At 35.9% G+C, this 15,045-nt stretch overlaps 2 non-coding genes across 2 annotated transcripts; both read left to right on the top strand.

Annotated features, from left to right (window-relative positions):
• Positions 1-1,538: 1,538 nt before the first annotated feature.
• On the top strand, positions 1,539-1,620 carry Trnas-gcu (transfer RNA serine (anticodon GCU)). Its single transcript has one exon. It is a non-coding gene; the product is annotated as a tRNA-Ser (tRNA).
• Positions 1,621-9,220: 7,600 nt separating this feature from the next.
• Trnas-gcu (transfer RNA serine (anticodon GCU)) lies at positions 9,221-9,302 on the top strand. Its single transcript has one exon. It is a non-coding gene; the product is annotated as a tRNA-Ser (tRNA).
• Positions 9,303-15,045: the final 5,743 nt, after the last annotated feature.

Here is a 15,045-nt window from a genome sequence, read left to right as displayed (position 1 = left end):
CGAAAAATTGAAACAAAATAAATTCCATTTTTAATATGGCAATGTCATGTCAGAGGTCAAAACTTTTCGGCACTTTTGGGTGGGATCGCAGGGGTGGTTCAGTATGTATTTTTCACAGGGAGCGCAAAGAAGACCGCAAGCTGACTGTGGGATTTAGCAGCTAGTGAGGGCCAGGGAGACAAACACTCATTTTTGTCTGGGGGTGGGGAAGGGTGATGCCGGCGGTGGGGTGGGAAACACGGGGAGGCTTGTCCACCTGATCACTGTCGAACGTTCCAATGCTATATCATTACATGCCACATTGTTTTTCTTTTGCTTGTATCATGTCCTTGACAAATTGTTTTCTGTACCTTTAAATTCTCTACAATAATTGATACAGTGCCAAAGAAAAGAACTTAATATTTTACATGCATGTATCAACTTCTATATAGGATCTCAACAAAATACATGGCTTAAGGGTGAAAGTAATGTTACCTTGACCTTTTGTTCTATTTCACTTTAGCTGCATGTACATTTGACATTTTATTATTGCTAGAACGGTGTAGAAGGTCCAAATTAGCACCAAAAAAAGCCGTCATTGAAGCGTGAAAAGTAAATTACATTGACCCACATTTTATATATGAAATCAGATACATATTTACTGAATGTGCCTTTTATTTATATTTTTGTGCCTGAAGATAGATGATAATTTGATGTTATGAATTTAAAATTAAAAACAAAAAACAAAAACCAAATAAAAGTGATTAGCAGAGCGTGGTTTCGATCCACGGACCTCTGGGTTATGGGCCCAGCACGCTTCCACTGCGCCACTCTGCTGTTAGTTGTTATTGTTGTTGTTATAGGGTTTAACGCCATTTTTCAACACAAGATAGGCTATACATGGCGGCCCGTATTAATGGTGGAGGAAGAACCCGGGAAAACCCCGGAAAGAACCACCGACCCACGAGAAGCTACCGGCAAGCTTTCTCACATGTCCACACTGGCCGAGCCCGAGACTCGAACCCACGCAGACAGAGGTGAGATGGCAGTGATCCGTGACGGAGAGCGCTTTAGACCACTCGGCCACTCGGCTCTGCTGTTAGAAAACATTGATTTTTATAACTTTAAAAAAAAATGGAACTGATATTCACTTATCTGATGTAATACTTACCGAAGAGATGAATACAACGAATGTTCGTACGAGTTTTTTCCCTTGCCTAACAATCCATTGATATGAACATGCTTGCTCACTAAGGGACCGACCATGTATTTGTTTCTGTTTATTGGGTGGGTAGGTGGGTAATGTTGAGTTTTCTCCCAGCCAGGAGAATTGTTTTAATTTACCTGAAGATATATATTTCTTCTTTTAAAGAATATCATGCACTAGGTTCTTTATGTGCACATCAGTTAGAGCTAGGATGGTTCGATGGTTAGAATTTTTTTCTGTCTGAAAAAGACATATATTGAATCGTGAATATCAGACAAAAGTTGTGTGTGGTTTAGGCCAGGTAGCTATAGATCACTCCCTACATAAATAGTGTACTCATCAAAATACACCGGACGAGGTGGCCGAGTGGTTAAGGCGATGGACTGCTAATCCATTGGGGTCTCCCCGCGTGGGTTCGAATCCCATCTTCGTCGATATACATTTTATCTGATGTGTAGAACTTTTAGTTATGACTACAAACCGTATTCATCAATATTGTAATGTGATATCGTCACGTCAGAAAGAAAACACGCCTAATGATGTCTCCATGATTTTTTTTGGTGGTTTGTTTCTTGAATGGACTGACGTTTTGTGCATGTTTGTGACAGGTTTGTGTATTGACCTGTTCCGGCTGCATATTTATAATCGAGTTGTACTTTTTGTGCGTGTGGAACATTTTATCTCCCACAGGAGAAAAAAAAAACAACAACATTTCTTGGCATTGAAATAAAGTCCCAGTAGTGCTAACATGCATGCGGGAAGTGTAGCCAAATATCAATGCCGCGAATCGGCCGATTAGCAGAAACATTTAGGGTTGCGAGCAAGGCAAAAGGGATCAAGTTAAGGTTTGGGAGGGTAAGGGGTGAGTTGTTTCCAAAACGGCACCAAAGCACACGCGTATGTGTCTGTTTACTAGAAGTGTGTGTAATACCCATTAAAACGATGGTCAAATTTTAAGTAACAGGAGAATGTACGTTTGTATACTCGGATAGTCTTGGACAACAATCTACAATTGCGGTTAATGTTAAGAAGGTCAAAGAAACTGATGTTATCAGAAGTGTAGAAGAAATGACGGGGAAAATGTTCGTTTATGTAGCTGTCCTTTCACCTGTTCATACTTTAAGTACCTGTGTACCAAACTGATTAAAATCAGATCTCCGCTGTTACCAAATGAAGATCTGACAGCGATCGCTTAGAAGGCATATTCTGGTACCTATGCTATTACCATAATTGCTAATTTTATCAACCAGTCAGATGAGGTCTAATATCTTTGCGTTTTGAGAAAGAGCACCGTGGGTGAAAAGGATGAATGTGTATCGAACGATTTGATTCACTTTCAGATTTTTTGAAAGTTGCATTTCCATTGGCTAATTTAATGGTCACCTGAATGTCATTCTTCAGTGGTCGTCGTCACATCTTCACGTAGGACAGCGGAGATCTGATTTTATCAGATTGGTGTCTATGTTGACCGGGGTATAGATATTCCTCTTCATATTCTTTCTAATTTCTACTTATTTCTTCTTCTAAAAGGTACACAGGTACATAAAGTATGAACATGTGAACGTAATACCTTCCAGATGTATAGCGCACAAGCAATGGACTCTCTCCAGTTCACTTATATTCTGAGGGCTAGGGTTAAATTAAGTTTCACAATAATACAACGTTCATGGAATCGCGGTAGTTTCATGGAAAATATAATTTGTGAGCCGACTAATTCCATACCTGTGTACTCCAATATTAATAAAACCAATAACGTACTTGCAAGTTTATCTTTAACCTCTTTAAGTTTTGTATATAATCTGCTATACTTAGACACGTTAACACCAAAATGTCTACATAACTGCTGTTTCTGGAGCACTCTCAAAATCCAAGAACCATTTTCACTTGTTTCGTTTGTAGTCAGACGACTTTTCGGTGAACACAACGATCTTAGGTTTCTAGAAGTTATATCCAAATGCCGACTTTATGGAGTGCACGTTGCATATAAAACAGTATCTGATCCACTAATATCGTGTGCAACAATTGTGGAGACCAATACGAGTTATAGCACTACCTTGGTAGGTGGTTACAATAGCTGCAATTGATCAGCATAACAAACACATACGTATCGATGATATTGCTATTCGAGAGCTTCATAATTACAGTTGATAGCAATATTTACGATCTTTGGAGATCAAGAGAGAATGGTACTATGCGAACTATGGCAGTGCAGGATGGATTATATCTTAAATTCCTCCAAATTATATATTGGTATGCAAAATATTTTGTTATGCATGTACATCATTATGAGATCGATCCTAAAATAACTACATGCAACGAAGAAATTAGGCACTTACTTAAATTAGATAATGTTTGTAATGATGAATAGGTATGTAGAGTGAAATCTATTATTATTGAGGGAAAGAGTAAAATATTTTAGTGAACAACTCACTTAGTGGATAATGCAAAATATAAAAGTAAGAATTCTCGCTCCTATACAGTACGAAGAGAAAGAAAGAAAGTTTCCAAGAATTGTATAGATGTCAAGACGAAATGATTCTATTTTCTGTAAAATTTACCGCTAAAGATTCATTTGATATCAATACATAGGAAGAACTCGAACAACAATGAAGTGACTAAGAAATAAAATTGTTTTGAGGTGTTATACCGAGATTTTAATCCAGTTTGGTGATTGAAAGTGACGCAAATAGCAAATACTTTCCAAATCCTGAAAAATATCAACAAAAGCGAAATGTTATTAATGAATCCATTGATGACTTTGGCTCACTTGTTTCAAATGAAAATCAAATATTAAAATACATTTATAAGTTTTATTGTATTTTGTAATTATCGAACACAGTTGATGAGAGTTGTAAAGAATCAGTTTTAATCTTGGTAAATTCATCCGTACCTGCTGATGATACGTATTTGAGTATTGTCATACAAGGGTTGATAAAATACATGCAGCTATAAATATAATGTCTAAAATTAGATATTTTGATCTGGTTAAATCGATAAAGTAGTTGTATTTTACAACGTTTTAAATTATGAATATGATAACCTGTTAGAGATTTTTTCTTCTTCAGATCGTTAACAAGGAATCAATTACGTCATGGGCAGTGAGATTTGATACAATATCATTTTTTACAACACCAAGAGCGACTAAAGAAGCTGGAAATATTGGCGACCTATGAGACTATTTAATGTAGATGATACTATTTTGACAAGGGTTATGGCTCATGGTTTGAAATGGGTATTACCCAAAATTATGCCTCTAATTCAGACATGCTCTATAGTTTGAAGGGATATTGCTGATACAACATTCACTGTAGGAGATGTCATTGCTATGACCTAGAGGGACAACATCGAGGGATATACCTTAAAAATTGATAAAAGCAACGTTTTTGACAGAGTCAAAAGTTTGTCTCATTCACATAAATTTGGGATTTGGTCAAATTTTTATTCAGCCGATATTAAAGACAGTGTTAAATGCAGTGTGCATCTAACACCATTCTTTCCGATTAAAACTTCTCTCTGATAAGGCTGTTCTCTATCGGTAATGCTGTATATAATACCAGTTGAACGTTAAGGGTGATACTAGAGTGGCAAATGTATTTTTTCTAGTGAGTAAATGTTTCCAAAACAAAATACCCTACTCCAAAAGGAAACAGCGGCTGGTTTACGGAAAATCAAGCTACTTAAAAGCGAGTAAAACATTTGTGCTATACATGAACAGAAGTCATACAATTTAGTATCACCTCTGTGTAATAAGTTTTAATTTTAGACAAAGTGTTATTCTAACTGAGCTCCAGCACTAGTTCCCAAAATTAAGATAACGTGATCACAATGTTGAAATTGGAGCTGTCTGCAGAATTCAACAGAGACTGCCTGATGAATTAAATAAAAGTTCCGTTTGTTTTCTTTATTCCCTTTTGAACCAGATCCTTTACAATATAAACCAAGTACAATAAATGATTGATTAATAGATTCTTTCTTTGCTAATGTCATGGTTGTACCATCGGCATGTTGAAAGACTTTACTTGTACTGCTAGACAATAGAAATAGAGCAACATTGACATAATAATTTATAATTATAGCGAGCCCTAAATGTTCCGCTTCAAATAAATATAGTATAGTTAGTATAGGGCAACTTTGGAGGACTGAATGTTTAATTGGAAAGGCTTTCATTAAATGCATTTAACACTGTTTCTAATTTCAATATAAAATATTTGTATCCATTAAATAAAACTGTCACCAAACCCGAATTGTCGTAAAAGAGATACCAGTATGAATGGTTGACTCTGTGAAAAGCTTTTTCTTGATCAGTTTCATCACCTCTTTCTTCACCATCTGCACCCTGTATTACTTCATCAACCTCGTGTTCATCATCTTCTACAACTTGAATCCCCAATCTGTCTTCCTTTGTGGCAACGTTAGCAATTCGGTAATTAATTTCTTCAATTTAATCATTTAGCATGTAACATCTTTAGGCAGTTGTATTTCTTAAGTCATATTTCCCACATGAACACAAATAAAGAAAATTTCCACAATTGTCAGAGCTTTGCCTTTTGTACTTCCTAGGAACATGACGCTGTTTCCAACACTTGTGGCACACGAAATCTGTGCAATCTGTCATCATGCGACCCGGGTCAAGACAAAAAGAGCGCACCTTCACTTGATTATCATGCAATAACTTAACGAACTAATGGTCACTTACAGTTTGATGCTTCCGACTGTAGGGCTAAGATTTTATCTCTTTTGGAAAACTGTATTTTACATAATATTACAAATCTATGTTCTTAACCTAAGTACTAGAAAAGATGTAAAACCAGCAAGTATTGTAAAATGTAACAAATAATTTCTCTAGAATACGAAATAAAACATGAAATAACAAATAATAAATATTTAAAAAATAACAAACAATCAAAATTAAATATCCAAAACAAAAATGCGTCACGTCTGTCACACGATTTCTAGGGTAGTATCTATCCTGAATGGGAGATAGGAATTCCACTCCGTATTCTCTTATCTTGATACCTATCTCTTCGTCGGAAACGTGTGCAGGTAGGCGAGGTATTTACACAGTAATAGTGTCAGAATATGGGGAAGTACAGTCATAGTTATCACTGCCAATTCCACTTTAGATTATACTCTTTATTTGGCAACGTAACCTCATACAAATTTGAAACTTTCGGCACAACTACATAGAAAGACATTTTGTTTTTTCGTTGACTGATTGGATCGTGAAAGTTGTTATGTCCTAAGCATAGGTAGGGCGTATTTCTAAAGCTAGTCACATGATCACATCTATTCATTCCGCGCTGACGTAGATTTCTTGTGACCAGAGATTCATACTCCAAAACTCTCTTCAGTCAGTTTGTCTTTCGATGTCAATGCGTCTCACAAATAACTGAATGTCCAATTTGCCGTAATTATAGACAGGGTAGCTTGAATCGAACAACACATTGCAGATAGCTCTCGATCGGATTATGCAAAGTCACATATTGTTTCATTGAGAAAGACACATTTCCTTGTTTAAAATAATCCGATATCGAGTAGTAGAAAATAATTGATACATCTTATTTATGACAATGATATATGGGCGTGTTTGGGATTTAAGGCAGTCATAAAGTCTAGTACACCCCGGTAAAACATTTTATGGAAACAACAACACTAACCTCTTAGCTGCATTAGTTGACTACCTAATCAATTGTTTATAATGAACGTTCTAGTTCCATTAGTTGCCTCCCTTGGTTCGACAAAAGAAAAACGATTGACCCCCTGCTGCAACAATTGAATAAATGGCGAATCCGAAAGGAGGATTGCGTTTTACTAAGGAGCATATATCAGATGGGACTTTCACAACCAAATGTGCCATTCTTCTTAATTTATTATTATTATTATTATTATTATTATTATTATACTCTTGATAACTGTTGATCTACTGTTCTAAATATGAAGTTGAAAGGGACTTATTTTTCATGTCCTTAAATAAGCAGCACTTAAATGTCCTCCATATGTTTCACAGACAAATGTTTTTGTGCATGGGAACAAATTTGATATAATGTCAACATGAATATCGATGTTTCTGGCTGTATTTGAACAACCTCTCTTTTTAAATTCTGATAATTCATGTGGTTGTAAAATATTCATGTTCACATAACTTATAAAGGCAGGAATTGTTTGTGTTTAGGACGTTGTTTGTGAATCAAATCCTGAGATCAAAGCGAAAAATACAGAAAACTTACAATTGTATAATAGAAAGTATACCTTTAGAATGACACAAAAGAATCAAACCCCACCGTGACCAATTGAAGAAATACTATATATCCCAAAATTGATAGCAAATTGTATGACCTCTATTCATATACACCACAATTATTTTACAGGCTCATCTAAAGTTTAATTTTCGAGAACCAGCCTCCGTTTCCTTCCGGAGCAGGATATCAAGTTTGGAAACATGTAATCACTGGAAATGTGTAAATTTGCCTTTTAAGAGCACATATTGTATGGATTAACGAAAAATTGAAACAAAATAAATTCCATTTTTAATATGGCAATGTCATGTCAGAGGTCAAAACTTTTCGGCACTTTTGGGTGGGATCGCAGGGGTGGTTCAGTATGTATTTTTCACAGGGAGCGCAAAGAAGACCGCAAGCTGACTGTGGGATTTAGCAGCTAGTGAGGGCCAGGGAGACAAACACTCATTTTTGTCTGGGGGTGGGGAAGGGTGATGCCGGCGGTGGGGTGGGAAACACGGGGAGGCTTGTCCACCTGATCACTGTCGAACGTTCCAATGCTATATCATTACATGCCACATTGTTTTTCTTTTGCTTGTATCATGTCCTTGACAAATTGTTTTCTGTACCTTTAAATTCTCTACAATAATTGATACAGTGCCAAAGAAAAGAACTTAATATTTTACATGCATGTATCAACTTCTATATAGGATCTCAACAAAATACATGGCTTAAGGGTGAAAGTAATGTTACCTTGACCTTTTGTTCTATTTCACTTTAGCTGCATGTACATTTGACATTTTATTATTGCTAGAACGGTGTAGAAGGTCCAAATTAGCACCAAAAAAAGCCGTCATTGAAGCGTGAAAAGTAAATTACATTGACCCACATTTTATATATGAAATCAGATACATATTTACTGAATGTGCCTTTTATTTATATTTTTGTGCCTGAAGATAAATGATAATTTGATGTTATGAATTTAAAATTAAAAACAAAAAACAAAAACCAAATAAAAGTGATTAGCAGAGCGTGGTTTCGATCCACGGACCTCTGGGTTATGGGCCCAGCACGCTTCCACTGCGCCACTCTGCTGTTAGTTGTTATTGTTGTTGTTATAGGGTTTAACGCCATTTTTTAACACAAGATAGGCTATTCATGGCGGCCAGTATTAATGGTGGAGGAAGAACCCGGGAAAACCCCGGAAAGAACCACCGACCCACGAGAAGCTACCGGCAAGCTTTCTCACATGTCCACACTGGCCGAGCCCGAGACTCGAACCCACGCAGACAGAGGTGAGATGGCAGTGATCCGTGACGGAGAGCGCTTTAGACCACTCGGCCACTCGGCTCTGCTGTTAGAAAACATTGATTTTTATAACTTTAAAAAAAATGGAACTGATATTCACTTATCTGATGTAATACTTACCGAAGAGATGAATACAACGAATGTTCGTACGAGTTTTTTCCCTTGCCTAACAATCCATTGATATGAACATGCTTGCTCACTAAGGGACCGACCATGTATTTGTTTCTGTTTATTGGGTGGGTAGGTGGGTAATGTTGAGTTTTCTCCCAGCCAGAAGAATTGTTTTAATTTACCTGAAGATATATATTTCTTCTTTTAAAGAATATCATGCACTAGGTTCTTTATGTGCACATCAGTTAGAGCTAGGATGGTTCGATGGTTAGAATTTTTTTCTGTCTGAAAAAGACATATATTGAATCGTGAATATCAGACAAAAGTTGTGTGTGGTTTAGGCCAGGTAGCTATAGATCACTCCCTACATAAATAGTGTACTCATCAAAATACACCGGACGAGGTGGCCGAGTGGTTAAGGCGATGGACTGCTAATCCATTGGGGTCTCCCCGCGTGGGTTCGAATCCCATCTTCGTCGATATACATTTTATCTGATGTGTAGAACTTTTAGTTATGACTACAAACCGTATTCATCAATATTGTAATGTGATATCGTCACGTCAGAAAGAAAACACGCCTAATGATGTCTCCATGATTTTTTTTGGTGGTTTGTGTCTTGAATGGACTGACGTTTTGTGCATGTTTGTGACAGGTTTGTGTATTGACCTGTTCCGGCTGCATATTTATAATCGAGTTGTACTTTTTGTGCGTGTGGAACATTTTATCTCCCACAGGAGAAAAAAAAAACAACAACATTTCTTGGCATTGAAATAAAGTCCCAGTAGTGCTAACATGCATGCGGGAAGTGTAGCCAAATATCAATGCCGCGAATCGGCCGATTAGCAGAAACATTTAGGGTTGCGAGCAAGGCAAAAGGGATCAAGTTAAGGTTTGGGAGGGTAAGGGGTGAGTTGTTTCCAAAATTCCAATACGGCACCAAAGCACATGCGTATGTGTCTGTTTACTAGAAGTGTGTGTAATACCCATTAAAACGATGGTCAAATTTTAAGTAACAGGAGACTGTACGTTTGTATACTCGGATAGTCTTGGACAACAATCTACAATTGCGGTTAATGTTAAGAAGGTCAAAGAAACTGATGTTATCAGAAGTGTAGAAGAAATGACGGGGAAAATGTTCGTTTATGTAGCTGTCCTTTCACCTGTTCATACTTTAAGTACCTGTGTACCAAACTGATTAAAATCAGATCTCCGCTGTTACCAAATGAAGATCTGACAGCCATCGCTTAGAAGGCATATTCTGGTACCTATGCTATTACCATAATTGCTAATTTTATCAACCAGTCAGATGAGGTCTAATATCTTTGCGTTTTGAGAAAGAGCACCGTGGGTGAAAAGGATGAATGTGTATCGAACGATTTGATTCACTTTCAGATTTTTTGAAAGTTGCATTTCCATTGGCTAATTTAATGGTCACCTGAATGTCATTCTTCAGTGGTCGTCGTCACATCTTCACGTAGGACAGCGGAGATCTGATTTTATCAGATTGGTGTCTATGTTGACCGGGGTATAGATATTCCTCTTCATATTCTTTCTAATTTCTACTTATTTCTTCTTCTAAAAGGTACACAGGTACATAAAGTATGAACATGTGAACGTAATACCTTCCAGATGTATAGCGCACAAGCAATGGACTCTCTCCAGTTCACTTATATTCTGAGGGCTAGGGTTAAATTAAGTTTCACAATAATACAACGTTCATGGAATCGCGGTAGTTTCATGGAAAATATAATTTGTGAGCCGACTAATTCCATACCTGTGTACTCCAATATTAATAAAACCAATAACGTACTTGCAAGTTTATCTTTAACCTCTTTAAGTTTTGTATATAATCTGCTATACTTAGACACGTTAACACCAAAATGTCTACATAACTGCTGTTTCTGGAGCACTCTCAAAATCCAAGAACCATTTTCACTTGTTTCGTTTGTAGTCAGACGACTTTTCGGTGAACACAACGATCTTAGGTTTCTAGAAGTTATATCCAAATGCCGACTTTATGGAGCGCACGTTGCATATAAAACAGTATCTGATCCACTAATACCGTGTGCAACAATTGTGGAGACCAATACGAGTTATAGCACTACCTTGGTAGGTGGTTACAATAGCTGCAATTGATCAGCATAACAAACACATACGTATCGATGATATTGCTATTCGAGAGCTTCATAATTACAGTTGATAGCAATATTTACGATCTTTGGAGATCAAGAGAGAATGGTACTATGCGAACTATGGCAGTGCAGGATGGATTATATCTTAAATTCCTCCAAATTATATATTGGTATGCAAAATATTTTGTTATGCATGTACATCATTATGAGATCGATCCTAAAATAACTACATGCAACGAAGAAATTAGGCACTTACTTAAATTAGATAATGTTTGTAATGATGAATAGGTATGTAGAGTGAAATCTATTATTATTGAGGGAAAGAGTAAAATATTTTAGTGAACAACTCACTTAGTGGATAATGCAAAATATAAAAGTAAGAATTCTCGCTCCTATACAGTACGAAGAGAAAGAAAGAAAGTTTCCAAGAATTGTATAGATGTCAAGACGAAATGATTCTATTTTCTGTAAAATTTACCGCTAAAGATTCATTTGATATCAATACATAGGAAGAACTCGAACAACAATGAAGTGACTAAGAAATAAAATTGTTTTGAGGTGTTATACCGAGATTTTAATCCAGTTTGGTGATTGAAAGTGACGCAAATAGCAAATACTTTCCAAATCCTGAAAAATATCAACAAAAGCGAAATGTTATTAATGAATCCATTGATGACTTTGGCTCACTTGTTTCAAATGAAAATCAAATATTAAAATACATTTATAAGTTTTATTGTATTTTGTAATTATCGAATACAGTTGATGAGAGTTGTAAAGAATCAGTTTTAATCTTGGTAAATTCATCCGTACCTGCTGATGATACGTATTTGAGTATTGTCATACAAGGGTTGATAAAATACATGCAGCTATAAATATAATGTCTAAAATTAGATATTTTGATCTGGTTAAATCGATAAAGTAGTTGCATTTTACAACGTTTTAAATTATGAATATGATAACCTGTTAGAGATTTTTTCTTCTTCAGATCGTTAACAAGGAATCAATTACGTCATGGGCAGTGAGATTTGATACAATATCATTTTTTACAACACCAAGAGCGACTAAAGAAGCTGGAAATATTGGCGACCTATGAGACTATTTAATGTAGATGATACTATTTTGACAAGGGTTATGGCTCATGGTTTGAAATGGGTATTACCCAAAATTATGCCTCTAATTCAGACATGCTCTATAGTTTGAAGGGATATTGCTGATACAACATTCACTGTAGGAGATGTCATTGCTATGACCTAGAGGGACAACATCGAGGGATATACCTTAAAAATTGATAAAAGCAACGTTTTTGACAGAGTCAAAAGTTTGTCTCATTCACATAAATTTGGGATTTGGTCAAATTTTTATTCAGCCGATATTAAAGACAGTGTTAAATGCAGTGTGCATCTAACACCATTCTTTCCGATTAAAACTTCTCTCTGATAAGGCTGTTCTCTATCGGTAATGCTGTATATAATACCAGTTGAACGTTAAGGGTGATACTAGAGTGGCAAATGTATTTTTTCTAGTGAGTAAATGTTTCCAAAACAAAATACCCTACTCCAAAAGGAAACAGCGGCTGGTTTACGGAAAATCAAGCTACTTAAAAGCGAGTAAAACATTTGTGCTATACATGAACAGAAGTCATACAATTTAGTATCACCTCTGTGTAATAAGTTTTAATTTTAGACAAAGTGTTATTCTAACTGAGCTCCAGCACTAGTTCCCAAAATTAAGATAACGTGATCACAATGTTGAAATTGGAGCTGTCTGCAGAATTCAACAGAGACTGCCTGATGAATTAAATAAAAGTTCCGTTTGTTTTCTTTATTCCCTTTTGAACCAGATCCTTTACAATATAAACCAAGTACAATAAATGATTGATTAATAGATTCTTTCTTTGCTAATGTCATGGTTGTACCATCGGCATGTTGAAAGACTTTACTTGTACTGCTAGACAATAGAAATAGAGCAACATTGACATAATAATTTATAATTATAGCGAGCCCTAAATGTTCCGCTTCAAATAAATATAGTATAGTTAGTATAGGGCAACTTTGGAGGACTGAATGTTTAATTGAAAAGGCTTTCATTAAATGCATTTAACACTGTTTCTAATTTCAATATAAAATATTTGTATCCATTAAATAAAACTGTCACCAAACCCGAATTGTCGTAAAAGAGATACCAGTATGAATGGTTGACTCTGTGAAAAGCTTTTTCTTGATCAGTTTCATCACCTCTTTCTTCACCATCTGCACCCTGTATTACTTCATCAACCTCGTGTTCATCATCTTCTACAACTTGAATCCCCAATCTGTCTTCCTTTGTGGCAACGTTAGCAATTCGGTAATTAATTTCTTCAATTTAATCATTTAGCATGTAACATCTTTAGGCAGTTGTATTTCTTAAGTCATATTTCCCACATGAACACAAATAAAGAAAATTTCCACAATTGTCAGAGCTTTGCCTTTTGTACTTCCTAGGAACATGACGCTGTTTCCAACACTTGTGGCACACGAAATCTGTGCAATCTGTCATCATGCGACCCGGGTCAAGACAAAAAGAGCGCACCTTCACTTGATTATCATGCAATAACTTAACGAACTAATGGTCACTTACAGTTTGATGCTTCCGACTGTAGGGCTAAGATTTTATCTCTTTTGGAAAACTGTATTTTACATAATATTACAAATCTATGTTCTTAACCTAAGTACTAGAAAAGATGTAAAACCAGCAAGTATTGTAAAATGTAACAAATAATTTCTCTAGAATACGAAATAAAACATGAAATAACAAATAATAAATATTTAAAAAATAACAAACAATCAAAATTAAATATCCAAAACAAAAATGCGTCACGTCTGTCACACGATTTCTAGGGTAGTATCTATCCTGAATGGGAGATAGGAATTCCACTCCGTATTCTCTTATCTTGATACCTATCTCTTCGTCGAAAACGTGTGCAGGTAGGCGAGGTATTTACACAGTAATAGTGTCAGAATATGGGGAAGTACAGTCATAGTTATCACTGCCAATTCCACTTTAGATTATACTCTTTATTTGGCAACGTAACCTCATACAAATTTGAAACTTTCGGCACAACTACATAGAAAGACATTTTGTTTTTTCGTTGACTGATTGGATCGTGAAAGTTGTTATGTCCTAAGCATAGGTAGGGCGTATTTCTAAAGCTAGTCGCATGATCACATCTATTCATTCCGCGCTGACGTAGATTTCTTGTGACCAGAGATTCATACTCCAAAACTCTCTTCAGTCAGTTTGTCTTTCGATGTCAATGCGTCTCACAAATAACTGAATGTCCAATTTGCCGTAATTATAGACAGGGTAGCTTGAATCGAACAACACATTGCAGATAGCTCTCGATCGGATTATGCAAAGTCACATATTGTTTCATTGAGAAAGACACATTTCCTTGTTTAAAATAATCCGATATCGAGTAGTAGAAAATAATTGATACATCTTATTTATGACAATGATATATGGGCGTGTTTGGGATTTAAGGCAGTCATAAAGTCTAGTACACCCCGGTAAAACATTTTATGGAAACAACAACACTAACCTCTTAGCTGCATTAGTTGACTACCTAATCAATTGTTTATAATGAACGTTCTAGTTCCATTAGTTGCCTCCCTTGGTTCGACAAAAGAAAAACGATTGACCCCCTCCTGCAACAATTGAATAAATGGCGAATCCGAAAGGAGGATTGCGTTTTACTAAGGAGCATATATCAGATGGGACTTTCACAACCAAATGTGCCATTCTTCTTAATTTATTATTATTATTATTATTATTATTATACTCTTGATAACTGTTTATCTACTGTTCTAAATATGAAGTTGAAAGGGACTTATTTTTCATGTCCTTAAATAAGCAGCACTTAAATGTCCTCCATATGTTTCACAGACAAATGTTTTTGTGCATGGGAACAAATTTGATATAATGTCAACATGAATATCGATGTTTCTGGCTGTATTTGAACAACCTCTCTTTTTAAATTCTGATAATTCATGTGGTTGTAAAATATTCATGTTCACATAACTTTTAAAGGCAGGAATTGTTTGTGTTTAGGAC

Source organism: Sinohyriopsis cumingii, unplaced genomic scaffold (assembly GCF_028554795.1).
Source record: "Sinohyriopsis cumingii isolate HCF-2022 unplaced genomic scaffold, ASM2855479v2 utg000646l, whole genome shotgun sequence".
Classification (NCBI taxonomy): domain Eukaryota; kingdom Metazoa; phylum Mollusca; class Bivalvia; order Unionida; family Unionidae; genus Sinohyriopsis; species Sinohyriopsis cumingii.
The sequence above is the reverse complement of the archived record's forward strand: the minus strand, read 5'-3'. Positions and strand labels throughout refer to the sequence as shown.